Source organism: Pleurodeles waltl, chromosome 6 (assembly GCF_031143425.1).
Source record: "Pleurodeles waltl isolate 20211129_DDA chromosome 6, aPleWal1.hap1.20221129, whole genome shotgun sequence".
In the NCBI taxonomy this organism is placed as follows: Eukaryota; Metazoa; Chordata; class Amphibia; order Caudata; family Salamandridae; genus Pleurodeles; species Pleurodeles waltl.
The window spans coordinates 985,773,128-985,789,399 of NC_090445.1; positions in this window are offsets into that span (position 1 = coordinate 985,773,128).

The window sequence follows — 16,272 nt, forward strand, 5'->3', positions numbered from 1 at the left end:
ATACAACGATGCTTTGTGGCGCTTAAACTAGAATAGAGTTGTTATTCCTGGAGCTAACCATTGCACCTTGTCATAAGGCAAAATGAGGTTAACGGAGGAAAAATGATTCAAATTCATTTTACAACATGTAAGCATGTCACAAAACGGAAATGCACCATTTTTGCCCCCAACAGCGTCAAAAAGAGATGCTAACAGAGTAAACAGTTCAAAGGAGAGGCAAGATGGACTCAGAAAGACATGAGAGATCCTAGGGAGACCCTAGACAACCAGGAACCAGCCAGGAGGACATTGACGAGACCCAGGGAAGAGACAAGAAAAAGAGAAAATGTTGTTTCAGCGCAGAGAAGAATAAAATACTGGTTAGAGAGGTGACGGAGCACCAACATCAACTTATCACCTCAAAATTGCCAATTGGAATGAGAGATGCAATTTGGCAGCAGATAGTGGAAAAGATTAACAGTGTGTCAGAGGTCAGGAGAACTGTCACTGAGTGCAAGAAACGCTGGCATGACTGCAAGTGGCGGACAAAGGAAAAAATGGGAAGGAACAGGAAGGCAGCACTGCAGACTGGAGGTGGGAGTCCAGCACCACAAGAGGACCTGGATGAAATGGAGGAGATGGTTGCAGTGGTCACCTCGGAAGAACTGGTCTCTGGTATCGCAGGACAGGACAGCGCAGACTACCAGGAAACAACACTTATTCAGGTTAATTTGCACGGGGGAAAAATAAGCCAAAATGTCAAGTGCAAGAAGGGGGAGGCACATAGGATACACACAATGCATGTCAGCCCTGCAAATCAGGCAGTGGAAAGGGCAAAGAGCCAGGGCATGGGACCCCCTGCACTGCCGATGCCAGGTGCATGGGCTGTGCAGGGGCACCTAGGGGCACACCACAACACAACACCAACAACTTCTGCATGGGGGTTCACCGAGTCCAGGAGGGTAGTGTTGAATGTAAAACTGGTCTGGTGTCACAGGATAGCTGCTATTGTCAGTTTGTAATCTGCAGGAAACTGCCCAGTGCCGGGCCATTGGCCCAAGGGGCATTCCCCAATGACAACAGTTGCCACTACAACCTGTGCTGTTGGCACTGGTCATTCAGGAAATGGCTGTTAGGTGCCCAAAGGACAAACATACTCGAAATGAGAGTTCAGTATGACTGCCTGATCAATACTCATCAAAGTAGCATCAGGCCCGATCCAAGTGCAACTCCTGTCAACTGGTTATGTCCATAGACTCATTAACCATCAGGCACTGTCACATACTTAATGATGTACACACAGCAGTAATCTCATTCCCATGCTGGCCATCCCTGGGTTTACCCCTGTGCCTGTGTCACATTAGCTGCAATGCCACCTTGCAGTATCTCAGGTATCATAGTGCAAGGAGGACTGCATTGAGGGAGAGGACATATGTGTGTAGGAAAGCAAACACACCTGCACAGACAGAAGATGAAATGGAACACTTCTAGGTCCATCAGTGCAATGCAATGTAGCATACATACACAAACATCAATATGAGGAACTAGCAATGGTAACAAGAGCACTGTGTCCTGGCAATGCCACACATGGGGTGGTGCTAGGTCTCAGCACCGCATGGGTGTATGTGAAACATGAAAGACTGGGACAGGGGCATATTGTCATGTGTGGTGCTGTGGCATCAGCACAGCAACACTCATTGCAAGGCCTCCCAATGCAAATGGAAGCATAGGAAGGTTTGATGAGGACAAGAAGGTGCCAAGCCACAAATATGATATAACTCACACCTAGACGATGTGACGCAGACAATTGCGCAAACTGCCCTTCCCTACATGTGACATGCAGGTAGGGTATAGGACTGAGAGACTGCAAACATTTACAGGAACAATGTATGAGAACCAAGATGACAATAAGCCACCAATAGGAAGTCAATGACATCACATATCAACTTCCACAACACAGACACACTCATTTTACAATATCTCATTGCAGAGGACGATGGCTCTCCTGCGGATCTGCCTGTCCTAGACTACTCTGATGACCTGAATGACCAGCTGACTACCATCAGCCAGGAAACCCTCTAAGATGTCATGAGAACCCTCCCGATACCACCACCAGTCACAAGGAGGAGTATTCATGTAACATCCATCCCAGAGGCCCCACCCACCACCCCAATAGTACGACCTGCCAGGTCCAACACAGCTGAGGACTCCAAGGACACAGGGACCACCTTTGAGAGGACAGTAGTGGGAGTCCAGCGGGAGCTGGCCAAGGAGGTGCAGGTGGGAATGCAAAGTATCCAGCCAGCATTGAGGGTATAAGCATGTGCATCATAACTGCCCCTGAACAGACAGCAGCCAAACAAGGCACACAGTCACCACTGCATGGAGTCCAGCAGTGTCTGAGGGACCTACCCACTGTCATGAGGGAGTTTACACAACACCTGACCTCCCAATCTTGCTGCAGCATGCATGACAACAAGCTGGACTCCATCCACCGGGAATTGGCCTCCCTCAGGGCAGACATGGCTGCCTACCACAGGGATGTTGCTGCCATACTCAAAAATCAGCAGCTCCTCCTCCCTGCAGTGATGCCATATGTAGTTACACAGATGGCAGCTGCCGGGAATGTGGTGTCTACTTCTCCAACCACTGAAGTATGTGTGGCCCCCTCTACCCCACCACCACCACCATTAAGGGCAGAGGAGACAACACACACATCTGAGGATGAAGACATGGAACATATCATCTTCACCCATAGGAGTTCCCGATAGCACCAGCCCATGCCACATGGGCAGTGATTTCCCTTTGTCCTGTGCTTGACATCATTCCAATGTTGCTACAGTTGGTGACATGCACTCTTCACCGACACACTGTTAACCTCTCCACTATGGACTGTGATTGCCTCTCACTACTCAATTGGCAATTCATGTTCTCCTGCACTGAACAACACTTACCCAAGCATGTCCAATGACAAGTCCCTCAACCCTGGACTTGTGTTGTGTCACAATTGAATGGATTTCACTAATGGGGTCACAGACCTGGACAATGTAAATATTGCACTACAGCACTTTGAAATAAACAGCACCTACACAACCACTTTGTCTCTGTGTAATGTGACACATCTACTTTGCTGTTGATTTGTGATGTGTGTAACATGTCTGTAGTCACAGAGTATCAGTACAAGAGTGCAGAAATGTTGTGGGCAGATACCTACGCACAAGGTACCTACATGCTGAACGTCAATGCTGGCCAAATCCCCTATAAGCAAGTCACTGTGTATGTGACATTTGTTTAACACCTGTATGCCTCACCCACTACATACAGCAAGAATGGCTGTGTAAGAGTGCTCGGGCAATAACGTCAGTTGGGAGTACCAGTGAAACACATTGGTGTGAAATAGTTATACACTGACCTCATCTGAATATGGCACTGCTCAGTTTAGCAGTGTAGACATGAAATGCAGGCTGCAGTCAGACATCCCACAGTGTCCAACATTCCAACACAGGACCCAAACAATGACGGCTTAAAAATCACACCTACCTGTCGAATACATGGGAAACATAGTCACCTTGAGTGGTGAGTACACTGGATGGCAGTGCATAGACAAGTAGATGTGTTGTAGCTGCCAATGTGACAGCTCAGGTGTAAGTGGGAATGAACATGTCAAGAGAGGGATCTGGATGCAGGATGGAGCCCTAGGCCAACACACAATTCTCACTGGACCCTCAAGGGAAGACCCTGAGACCCGAGCATATGACACATGCAGTAAGGGAGTACCTAAACTTTTATTATATAGGTATAAAACTGATCTAAAAACTATGAAAAACGCCTATCCTGAACTAATCTATCCTACATTACCCACAACTGGCCCTAACTACTCTATGCTAAACTTACTTACCACATATGACAACACACTCTAAACATTGGTCCTCCACCCCCCCTATATCACTAGACATATACAGGACAACAGATACTAACCTAAACATATACTACCTAATCCTAAAAAAATCTACATTTCTTTGTATATTTAAAAAATAAACAATTTGGGGAGTTTTTTTTTTTTTTAACACATAAATGCCCCAACATTAACAACCCCGACCCACAAACTAACATGCCATAATTTGAAAACCCACCCCCAAACCTACTAATCCTATCTAAACAACTAACCTAATCTGACCTATCACTAACCTCCTAAACCCCACTACAAAATATGAAAACGAATGAGGAGGGATGGGACTGAACTGGGGGTGAATGGGTGGCTTCAGTTCATAGGTTGCCTCTTGATGAACTTCAGTCTCTTGGAGTTCCAGTCCACCTCCTTCTTGAGGCTGTCCAGCTTCTTGAGGACCAGTTTCATATCTCTCTGTAGGTCCATAGGGGCAATTTATACTTTTTCACGCAAAACTGCCTTAGTGCAGTTTTGCGTGAAAAAGTATAGCTCCGGCTAGCGCCATTTGAAGACACCGGCTGGGTGCCATATTTATGGAATGGCGCTAATGCCCTGTCAGCGTCTTTGGAAAGGACACTAACAGGGCTGGAGAGGCATAGAGGAAACCGGGGCTTGTGTGCCGAATTATGGCGCTACACTGTTCAGAGGCAGAAAAATTGCCTCTAAGCAGTGTAGCTCCATTTTCTGGCGCACAACCCCCATGGACATGGCTCCTGTCTCATTAAAGACAGGAGCCATGCCCACCACCCCAATGGCTTGCCCAGGGGATAAATGTCCCCTGGGCATGACTATTGGGGTCAGCGCCATGCAGGGGCCCCCAAGTCAGGACCCCCGAGCGGGGTAAAAGAAAAACAATATATACTAACCAGGACTTACCTGGGATGGGTCCCTCTCCTTAGGTGTCCTCCTGGTTGGGGTGTCCCTGGGGCCAGTGAAGGGCACCTGTGGACACTTTGCATGATCTCTGACCATGGAAATATGCCTACAGGTCCCCTTATGTCTGTCCATACCCAGGCATTCAATAATTTTGCTAAGCAAACTTAGCACCATTATTTAAGGCCCCCCTGTCCCCGTGCTGGAATTTAGCACGGGGGGATAAATATGGCACAAAGGCCATATTGTCCTTTTCTGGACGGAAACCAATATCCTTGCATCTCATAGAGGCAAGGTAGGTGCTCACGTCCAGAAAACAACATTAACTCCATAACTTTGGCGCTAGATGGGTCTAGCACCAAAGTATAAATACGGAGTTAGGTTTGCGCTGAATTAGCTAAAAAAACATACACTAATTCAGCGCAAACCAAGTATAAATATGGGCCTTAATGTTGGACATGTCCACGGCAGCAGGTGTGGTGGGCTGCGGTGCCGATGTAGAGGGTGTTGCAGGTGAGGCAGAAGTGACAGTGGCAGCTGTGGCCCCCTGTATTGCTGTGGTGCTTAGTCCACTCTGTGTGGGCACTGTGGGTACCGCCTGGCTGAATGCCCGCCATTCCCAGTGGCTAGCTCCTTCTGATAGTGTTGTGCCATCCTGTGGTACCCAGACTACACTGCCAATATGTGGCGATAGCGCACTGCCCTCTCCTGGAACTCCCTGAGTTCCTCACTGTCCATGTTGGCAGCTGTTAAGACATGCAACCATCAGTGTCGGCATTATGTGATGTATGTACAGATGATACTCTAACACTCTACCTCGATTTGCACATGCACACCAAATCACATTCCAGATGATATGTCCCTGACGAATGTAACAGCAATGCTGCCTACCCATCATGTCACTGACACCAAAGCGATGCACAACAAGATTTGGAACAAAACAACTTATCTGTGCATTGATTTAGAGCAATGTGTCACAATGGAAAGGCAGCAACAACTTCTATTTTTTTCTTTTTTGCTTTGAAATGACAGTTTTAATTTGAGATAATCATAAGGTCCTTTAACAATATCAGGTGCCACCCGACTCCCATTAACATTATTACCCTCACCTCCAACCTCTTCTAGGATGCCATTTACAAACCATCAACTCTTCTGATACAGGTGGGACACTTGGGAGATCTGTCCTCAATTCTGTGACACTCCAAACCTTGCTGTGGTAATACATGATGTTCACTTGAAGAACTTCTTACATTCTTTGTTTAATTAAATGTAAGCCGAACAAAACAAGAAGCCCCCCAGCCTCTTCAAACACTGGGCAGTAACTGGCTTCTCCTCCTCTCCTTCCCAAACACCTTCCACATTCTTGGTTCTTCCCATACATTCCACCCAGTAAGCCTTGGCTTCTGCAGTATGAATGAACAACACATACAGTATATAATCTAATAATGAAATACATATACATCACTTTATAATATTACAATGTAACACTGAAAAACTACATTTGCTCCATTTTCCAATTCCTTTTTAATTTTTTATTTTTAATTCAGTACCCAAAAAAACACATATATAATTCATTGAAAATCAAAAGCAAAAGAAACTAAAGAACATTTAGCCACATATACAATGCCGCAGTACAATCATTTCCTATTGGCTAGCCATTTACCAAACCCCCCCATATTTCTTGCCCTTTACGTCTCCCTTTTTTCCCTTTTCGCTAATACAGGGCTTGTTCGAGCTGATACATTGCGAGAAGGCGGTTTAACCAATTTTGATATGTAGGGGGTGTTTGATCAAGCCATGCAGAAGAAATACACGATCAATACACTGACATAGCTATAAAAAGAAATTTACTGGCAAATGACTCACTTCGCTCCGAAACCCCAAGTGCAACCACCCCCCTAGTTCAATTTCTAATCTGGCAACATCTTTAATAAACTGCTCCACTTTCCTACACAAGTTCACCAGTTTTGTACAGGTGGCAAACATATGTATTATATCCACTCCATGTAACTGACATCTTGGGCAGTGTACTCCTTGTACCCGACCCCATTGTGCAAACTTCCCTGGCGGATATACAGATCAAATATTGTTTTATAATGTTGTGCCTGAAGAGATGCTGAAATCAAGGAAGTCTGGCCAAACTCAAGAGATTCATAAAAAAACTCCTCTTCCACATTCAGCTTATCGCTCCATTTTTGGCTATACTTTGCCAGATTGTCGGGTAAGTTATCAGTCAGTCTCGCATATTTTGATCGTATCATGCTCTTATCAGAGGTAATCATCATTTCTACTAAAGAGTTCTTTACAAACCCCGCTGCACCACCGGTTTTCCGAAGAATTAAGGGCCAGATGTAGCAAGCAGTTTTGCCCATTCAGTGTCTATGGGAAAATGTGTTTGTACATATGGCCCTAAATCCCTTACTTGTAGATATTTGAAAAAGCCCGTTTGGGCTGATCCAAATTTCCCGTGAAGATTTTCAAATGTGGTGATTGTAGAACCCTCAATAAAATCACCTAATCTTTGTATTCCCTGTTGATTCCACCTTTCCATGATATTATCGTGGAAAATCTCCGGAAGAAACATATTGTCCTTAATCAAAGTATGGTAATTGTATCTTCCGAGCAGACATTTCTTTCGCCACAGACCCCGGACTTTAAAAGCAGCCTGGAGGACTTTAAACCGAGCTTTCTTAAAATAGCTGGGCTCCAAAAGCTTAAGCATCGCTCCGTTTGCAGCTGGGCCAATTAGTACCTCATAGATACTAGGGACATATTCCCCATCGCTTACCAGCCATCCATTTTTGAACATCGGTTGCATATACTGCATTGCAGCTGCCGTCTGATACAGTTTGAAGTGTTGGTAAGGGACCATCTGCCCTTTTCCTTTGATAGTGTCATATGTTTACTTGCTCTACGTATCTTACCATATGACCAAACAAACCGCATTATCAACTGATCCAATTTCCTAAACCAAGATTTCTCAAATTACAATGGAATCGCGCGAAATAAATACAGTACTTTAGGAAGGAACATCATTTTTATCATATTACACCGCCCCATAATTGTCATGTGTAAATTATTCCATCTGCTAAAATTATGCCTAGCGCTATCTATGATAGGCCAAAGGTTAGACCGGAAGATCTACTCCACCTGGCGTCGAATATCGATCCCTAAATACACTGCGTATTCTACTTTTCGTGTATCCGTCGATCTGCAATGTTCATTCATAACTATTTGTGTCTTGTCTTTGTTGAGAAGATAGTACGAGACTGCCCCAAAGTTTTCTGCAGCACCCTCAATCTCTTTGAGGGCAAGATCTGGGTTAGCGGTTATGACTGCAACATCGTCTGCGTAAGCCAGAATATTTGTTGACCACCCATAGCGAATAACTAGCTGAACATTAGCATTCATTTCCAAAAAGCGCAGAAAAGGATCTAGGTATAATGCAAATAATAAGGGTGAGCATGGACATCCTTGTCGTGTACCCCGTTTTATCCTAAAGGGATGGGAATATTCCCCCCCGATCTGTATTTTAGCACTCGGCTCCTTATATAAAGCTTTAACAGCTGTAATAAATCTTCCTCCTAGACCATATGTCTTTAAAATGTCCACAAATACTCCCAGTTGATCTGTCGAATGCTTTATCAGCATCCAGCAGAATCATAGCCTTGGGCTCTGCTATGCACCCAGACAGTCGAGTCGCAAATATTTTGGAGTAGATTTTCACATCACTGTTAATAAGGGTGATAGGGCGGTACGAGCTTAGACTAGCCGGGTTCCTACCTTTCTTTAAAAATACTACAATATTAGCAAAATCCCAGGACAGAGGGGGATTACCCCTGTGCTGTACATGAATCACCAGTTTCAACAGCACTGGTAAGAGCATATTCTTAAAGTATTTATATAGTTCTAATGGAATGCCATCTAGCCCCACAGCCTTTCCGTTTGGAAGTGCCTCAAGCGCATCTGACAGTTCTTCCATTGTCACCTCCTGCCACAATGTTATTTGATCCTCTGCGGTAATCTGACTACCCCGGATTGGTGTCAGCCAATGACTATCAATATGCTCCTGACCAATATTGACCGCATCATATAATTCTATGTAATATTCCCGGAAAGCTTCCCTAATGGCATCGGGTCCCGTAACTGTCAACCCTGCCTTATTTCGCACTTGCACAATTGAGCCTGAGGACGCCCTCTGACGAATCCGCATTGCTAAGATATGCCCTGCTTTCTCGCTGCATTCATAGCATTCCCTTTGTTTTGTTAAGATTTTTTCCACTGTCCTCTCAGTTGAGTATTTTACTAGTATCATTTTCGCTATTGATACCTGGTGAAGGGCGTTCTCAACCCCAACATCATTCCTAATCGCCCAAAGAAGATGCTCTTCAGCTGTCTGTAATTCCCCCATGAGTACCTGAAACTGGGCTGCTGCTCGTTTCTGTTGCTTTACGCTGAACCCGAGAGTTTCCCCCCTTATAACTGCCTTTAGTGTATACCAAACTATTTCTATTGGGGCTGTTCCAACTTTAAAATCCCAAAATTCCTTCAACCGCATGCTCATATGCTGTATATACAGAGGGTCATTCAGCAAAGCCCTCTCAAAGTTCCAGTTCTTCCTAAATCTCTGCAAATCTCTAACCCTAACCTCTAATACTAATGGATTATGGTCCACCTTAAAACGGGGGTATAGCTTAATCTCCAATTCGTCTAGAAATATCGGAGAAACAAGAAAATAATCTAAGCTAGCAAATTTCTTATGTGGTGCAGAAAATAGGTATATCCTGGCTTTGGCCCCTCCAGAGCCGACCATACATCTATTATCCCCACCTCCCTTTGCATGCTCTTAAGGGCCTGAAAAACTCTAGGCTTCTGCCCCGGGTATCTATTCCTTCTAATATCTCTTAAAATCTGTGCTCCATCCCATGATCCACTAAAGTTCAAATCACCACATACAATATACAGTGCGGGCCAAAGTGCTAATTCTGCAGATATAAAATCAAATAAGGAGGGATCGTCATCCACTGAGCCATATAATGAACATAACGTAAATCTGACATTGCAGAATGAACACTCCATTATTACCCATCTGCCAACTACATCTACTTTCTTCCGAGTAACAGTGCAGCTAGTATTACCTGCCAAAATAGCAACCCCCTTTGTTTTAGACATCTGTTCAGTACACCCTAACAGACGCAAACCCAAAATAATTTCCTATCTGCCTTTTCTATATGCATTCCTTGCAGGCAATAAATGTCCGCTTTCAACATTCTCAGATCATCTGCAATTTTCTTCCTCTTACGGGGGTGTTTAACCCACATATGTTTATAGTTGCTATCCGGATTGTTGACATATGTGTAGATGTAATTGATTACGCTTAACTGGCTCGACCTTACCAATGTCCACCTTGCATTTTCTGCAAACATACTTAATTCTGTATCCCCACCCCTCCATTGCCACTTCTGTAGCACAGGTTGCTAAAAACAAGATAGTTTGTACTTGCAGGCCATAACTGAATTTCTTTGGGTACAAATTTTCTCCTTTTATTCCCCCCGTGACGGGTTGCCCCTGATCCCAACCCCCACACCCCCATTTCCACCTGCCCCCCCTGTCCACCCCTCCACCCTCCTCTCACCCCACTCCCCTCCTCCCCCATCCCCCACCTCTCCTTCTCCCACACCCTCCCCTCCACCCTTCCCCCCCTAAAGGCAATCAGACCAATGTTGGCCTGAATGTTGGTGTCGCCTAGGTACCTGGTGCCGGCCGCTACTCCACCCCAGATTATCCGGCCTCCTAAGCTTCTCTCGGGACCAACAGAGTTCTCTGAGACCATATGCCTTTTAAATTCCTTACATCATGTTGTTTTAAGCCCAAGTAAATATTCTTTAGCCTGAACCTCTGAATTAAACACTCTGACTTTCCCATTAATCACAGTCTTTAGGCGAGCGGGAGCAAGTAAATACGCTTCTCCACCTTTATCTTGAAAGGGTTTGATCAGCTGCCTCAGCCTCCACCTTCGCTCCACAGTAACATGACAGTAATCAGGTTGAGTGAAGAAGGTTACCCCCCGCACTGCCCGGGGCATCGGGACGGGCTTTTTAAAAAATGGTCTGTCTTAAGAGATAGTTCCCAAAATAAACCAATATAGCTCTAGGGTGTTTAACATCTTCTCTGCGACCCTCTCGCCGTACTACTGGGTACCAGTGTACCCTTTGGACCTCAGACTCCCAGTCCCAGTTGGTAAGTTCAGGAAATGCCTCCTGTAACATTTTAATCATATAAGCCCTGATGTTATTGCCTTCTACTTCTTCTTTAATGCCTAGGAATCGTAGATTGTTCCTCCTCTGCCTATTTTTCTGATCTTCCAGTTTCCACATAGTATCAGTCAATTGTCCATCATGCATTACGGTTTGTGCTCTTAAAGCCTCAATATCTGCTTCTACTGCCATCGTCCTCTCCTCCATCGAACTTAGTTTCCCTTCAATTTCTGCACAGGATTTAACCACCTTGCGGACCGTTCCTTGTAAATATTTTGTAGCCATCCTTGCCCGACGACTTTCTGCTCTTGTCTCAGTTTGTAGCTCCCTTATCGAATCATAGATAGACTGTAGCATTTCTGAGTCTGTATATCGAGCACCAGTGTTAGAAACCAAGCTACATACCAGTGCATCAGCCTTCTTCTCTGCATTGTCCTGGACCTCGAAAGTATGGACTTCTGCTGTACTCATGAGATAAGTGCCTGAATAGTCCCATTTAAGAGCTTTTCGAGTCTGAGCAGAGGGCTCCACGCCAACTCCACTAGGGGCCCGCCCCTTACTTTTCCGCCGCTGCTGTCGTACAGGAGACTCTGTGAGAGATAAGAAACTTGAAGATTTGGAGGATATGCTGTTTCTGCTTTCACTTGACCCTTGATCGCTATTGGTGGAGTCTGAATCCTCTGTTAAAGAGTACAATTGATCGCCTCCATCTTTAGGCCACTCTGGCCCCTTTTCCTTCGCCGCGATTACTTCGACTCCTGTAATAAGTGCCTGGGCCATTTGAGTTGAGTTCCCCGCAGAGCCCTCCAATGGGCTAGTAGCTTCTTGGCCAGCTTGAGGGGGAGCATAGGTTTCTTGCTCCTTGAATCCTAGTTGAGCATTTCCCTCGGAGAGTGTATGCATTTCTGTATCCTTGACCTTGCAGAATCCTTTCCCTCTTTGGGCACCACAATCTCAGGGGCATCCAAAACTTCTGGATCTTGTAGCCAGTTCAAAAGGAAGTCTTTTTCCTTACTTACATCCTCAGGAAGCATCTTCCCTTCACTATCGGCCCCTAGTTTCCCGCTTGGTGTTATTTGCATCTCGGCTTGAGAAGGCATAATATGCACGAGATTGTCTTCTTGCGCGCCCCCCTTCCAAAAACCCATAATCATAGGTTGCGTCTTATTTCCCCCAGGGGAAGACGATGGGGGAGCGTTGCTCGTGGCCTCCCTACTTGTTCCAGTAGACTGTTTCCCACTCATTTTCCAGAGCGTCGGGATTGGCCGTCTGGTACCTGGGGCCATTTCACCATTGGATTTTTTAGTCCGTGCAGCTCGTGCACCCTCTCCTTTTTCCCCAGGATTTTGGCTATTTTTTGGTACCATAATGTTGGTAAGACCGCTAATAAATATGTCCCAGGTTTCCCCAAAATGCATTAACCAGGATTGCGCGCTCCACAGCAACAGTTTTCCAAGAGTTTTCAGAGAGCAAAGATCCGTTAACTTCAAAAGAGCCTGACCGTGCATATCCGAATTGACTGTCCAAGTTTACATCCTCTATGAACTCTATGTACTCCCAAGTATTTGCCAACCACCTTCATCGTTTAAGAAGACACCTTGCTGCTGATGTAAATATATAAATATTCAGTTAAATGATGCTGCGGCTCTCTGACTCACTCCTCCCCACGTGCTGTGTCCTCTGGCAAACCAGATCAAAACCAGGTCAGTATTCAATTGCTCGAACAAGAACAAAATGGGACCATGTCATGCACTGTAATATAATCCTCGCCAAAAGAAATTTGCAGCTATGGAGCCTGTTGCCACAGACCCGACTTGGTACCTGCTTGTGCTTGATGCTTGATGAAAGAACTGGCCGTTTCTGGCCATGCTCGCGCTGGTTTCCCTCAGCTCTCTGCGCCTCTGTACTCTCGAGTGAGAGACCCAAAGCCTCCTTGGGAACGGCCTGGAAGTGAGGAGGTGCGAGGGACTCCAATCCGAGGAGCCCCCTGCTGATTCTGGCGCAGAAAGAGGCTTTCCGTAGTAAATTCAGGCCGGGACGCATCCAGTCTTCATCATTTAAGTCAACTTTAAACCACACATCACCAGTAACTAGTAGATGCTATTGGGAGTATGGTATGCAGTATCATAAGGGGTCAATGTTGATTGGGACACATGCAAGCCTGATTGAGATGACTGCCATCTACATTGTGGCCATCACATCTACCTACAAACATGTTGTTCCCCTACCCCTGTGCCTCAGGGGGGAATGGCCATGCAATCCATCATCACAACTGTCGAGGTCAACCACCAAGGCATGTACACTTATAAACAGAGCTAGGGAGTGGACTACATGTGAGGAGGTATACCAACTAGGAAGCAGGTATCCATAGGTCATTCACATCTAAATTCATGCGTCCAGGTGTGGACACCCATCAATACCTGATCTGTCAACACTATTCCCTGAACTCACATATCCATGCCAGCACACTTCTGGCCTTGACCTGCATGCACGCCTATTACATACCACATAACTGCAATGTAAATTTACTACTACCTATGGGGCACCATGCTGGGGGACAGTTGCCCACCCAGTCCTACATGTACATTACAATACAGAGATGCACCAATTTATGTGGAAAACTGGTGCATCACTGTGTTGTGAGAATGACGGTATGACCCAGTGCCAATACACTGACAGGTGGGCCTACATGTGGCTAGTTATCACCTTGTTCACACACTGCTGCCCATTGCCCAGCACAAGACTCCCAAGATATGACTCTCTGCTCGTGAATGGGTAACCTTGCATGGGACACAATGGTGGTCATTCCAACCTCGGCGGTAAAAGGCGCTTACCGCCGTGCAGAAGACCGCCATAACACCGCCGCGGCAAACTGCCACGGTCATTCTGACCCACAACAGGCAAACCGCCAAAATACAGACATCCACAAAAGTCCGCCACACCAAAGGGCAGCGAGAAACTGGCGATGACCAAACCTCCACCGTCACGCCAACAGAAATACGCCCACACTATCACGACACACGAATCGGACTGGCGGCGGACCCCCACCTCCTCCCCCAGAATTTACAACATTGGAGGAGCAGGTCTTGAACATCCTGCATCCTGAGGGCCTCACAGGAGTACCTGGAGGTATGGACTCTGGTAAGTCTCATCTTCACTACTTCATCCCCCCCACCCCACCTGCATGCCAACTCATACCCCCACCCTCACCCCCACCCCATCACACCTACTCCTTGCAAATGTCTCACCATCACAACCCACCCATCCCAACACCTAGCCCTGCATGCGTCCACAAAGCATGGACACCCATCACCTAAGCATGCCCACTGCACATACACATACAACACCCCCCCAAACCACCGTCACAACAGCCCCCACAAAGGAATGCCAGTACTGGGGTACACGGGCACCCACCCATTGCACGCTATCGCACACACAGAAGCAATAACCATACTTTTATACCCCTGCATGACCCGAACGCCAGGTCACTGCGCAGGAGGGTCCACAAATGTCCACTCCACCCCCAGAAGAGGCCCACAGTGAGGACAGCAGCTCTGTCTCCCTGGATCTAGATGACCAGCCCGGTCCAACGGGGACCTCGGGACAGTCGGTTCCCCTCACACAGCCACAGGCCACAGCAGACCTTCCCCCCTCTGGAAACACCAGCACAGCACCCACCCAGGGGGCCCATACCTCTGTCCCCAGGACACGTCAATCAGCGGTGTGTCCACCACTACAGGGAACCCAGGCTAACCCAACACCCCAACAACAACAGGGACCTGGGGGCAGTGGAAGTGGGCACACGGTCCAGGGGACAGAGGCCCATGGAAACAGGGGAACTGGGAGGGCTGCTGTGCGACAGGGGGGGGACAGGCCCAGGGAACCCGCTCTCCCGAGACCCTCTCCTCCATCATGGGAGCATACCACCACTCCCAGGAGACGATGGCGAGGGTCCTGGCCAGGTTTCAGGAGATCCAGCTTCTGCAGGAGCAACAGTATATGGGGTTCAGGGAGGAACTTAGAAACATCAGTTCCGCCATGGGTCGCATTGTAGTGGCCCTGAATGAGGTAGTCACCACATTGCGGGACACTGTGGCACCTCAAAGGGCCCCTGACACTAGCATGGACCAAGAACTGCCTACCACATCCGCCGGCGCTAGTGGACAGGAGGCCCTGACACAAGACCAACAGGCCACCAGAACCCCACCCCCTGCAGAAGGAGAACCACCCCGCAAGCGGGCCCTGAGATCCAGGAAGAAGACAGAGTAAGATGTCAAGACCCCCGCCAGCAAAGGATACCGCCCTGATTGTCATCCCACTGTCCCACATTGTCACCCTGTCCAACCTTAAACTGCCCCTGCTCCACTTCCCACAGGCATTTGGACAATGCACCTGTGATACTGATAGTCTGGACTCTGCCATGGACAATCCTCCACCATCACCCCTCACCGATTTGCAACCACCCATCCAATTTAGAGCACTTGAATAAACACACTTATTGCACAAAACAATCTGGAGTCTGGCTGTGATTTAGAACAAATGTATTAGACATGACCGTGCCAAAATGTTCATTCACATTGTGATGCCAACAAACCGCTGTCACACAGCTGTAGTCCATGGGGAAACAAAGCAGATGTCACGCAGTGGGGCCCACATCTCTGAAAACGGAAGGGAAAGTCACAACACAGTTACCATACACTGGGGGAAAAAGTCAGACAGTAGAGAGGTAGGAGTCTTTAAGTAAATGTAATATGCCGGTGTGTACTCTTACCTGTGTGTCATTGAAAATACTGCTGTATTACTGTGTTCCTGTTCTCTATGTCGTCCTCTTCGGCTTCCTCCTCTTCACTCTCCACAGGCTCCACAGCTGCTACAACACCACCATCTGGACCATCCTCCTGCAGAAAAGGCACCTGGCGTCGCAAAGCCAGGTTGTAAAGCATACAGCAGGCCACGATGATCTGGCACACCTTCTTTGGTTAGTACATTAGGGATCCACCAGTCATATGGAGGCACCTGAACCTGGCCTTCAGGAGGCCAAAGGTTCGCTCGATCACCCTCCTAGTCCACCTATGGGCCTCATTGTACCGTTCCTCTGCCCTTGTCCTGGGATTCCTCACTGGGGTCAATAGCCATGACAGGTTGGGGTAACCAGAGTCCCCTAATAGCCACCCGGTGCCTCTGGAGTTGACCCATCACGTACGGGATGCTGCT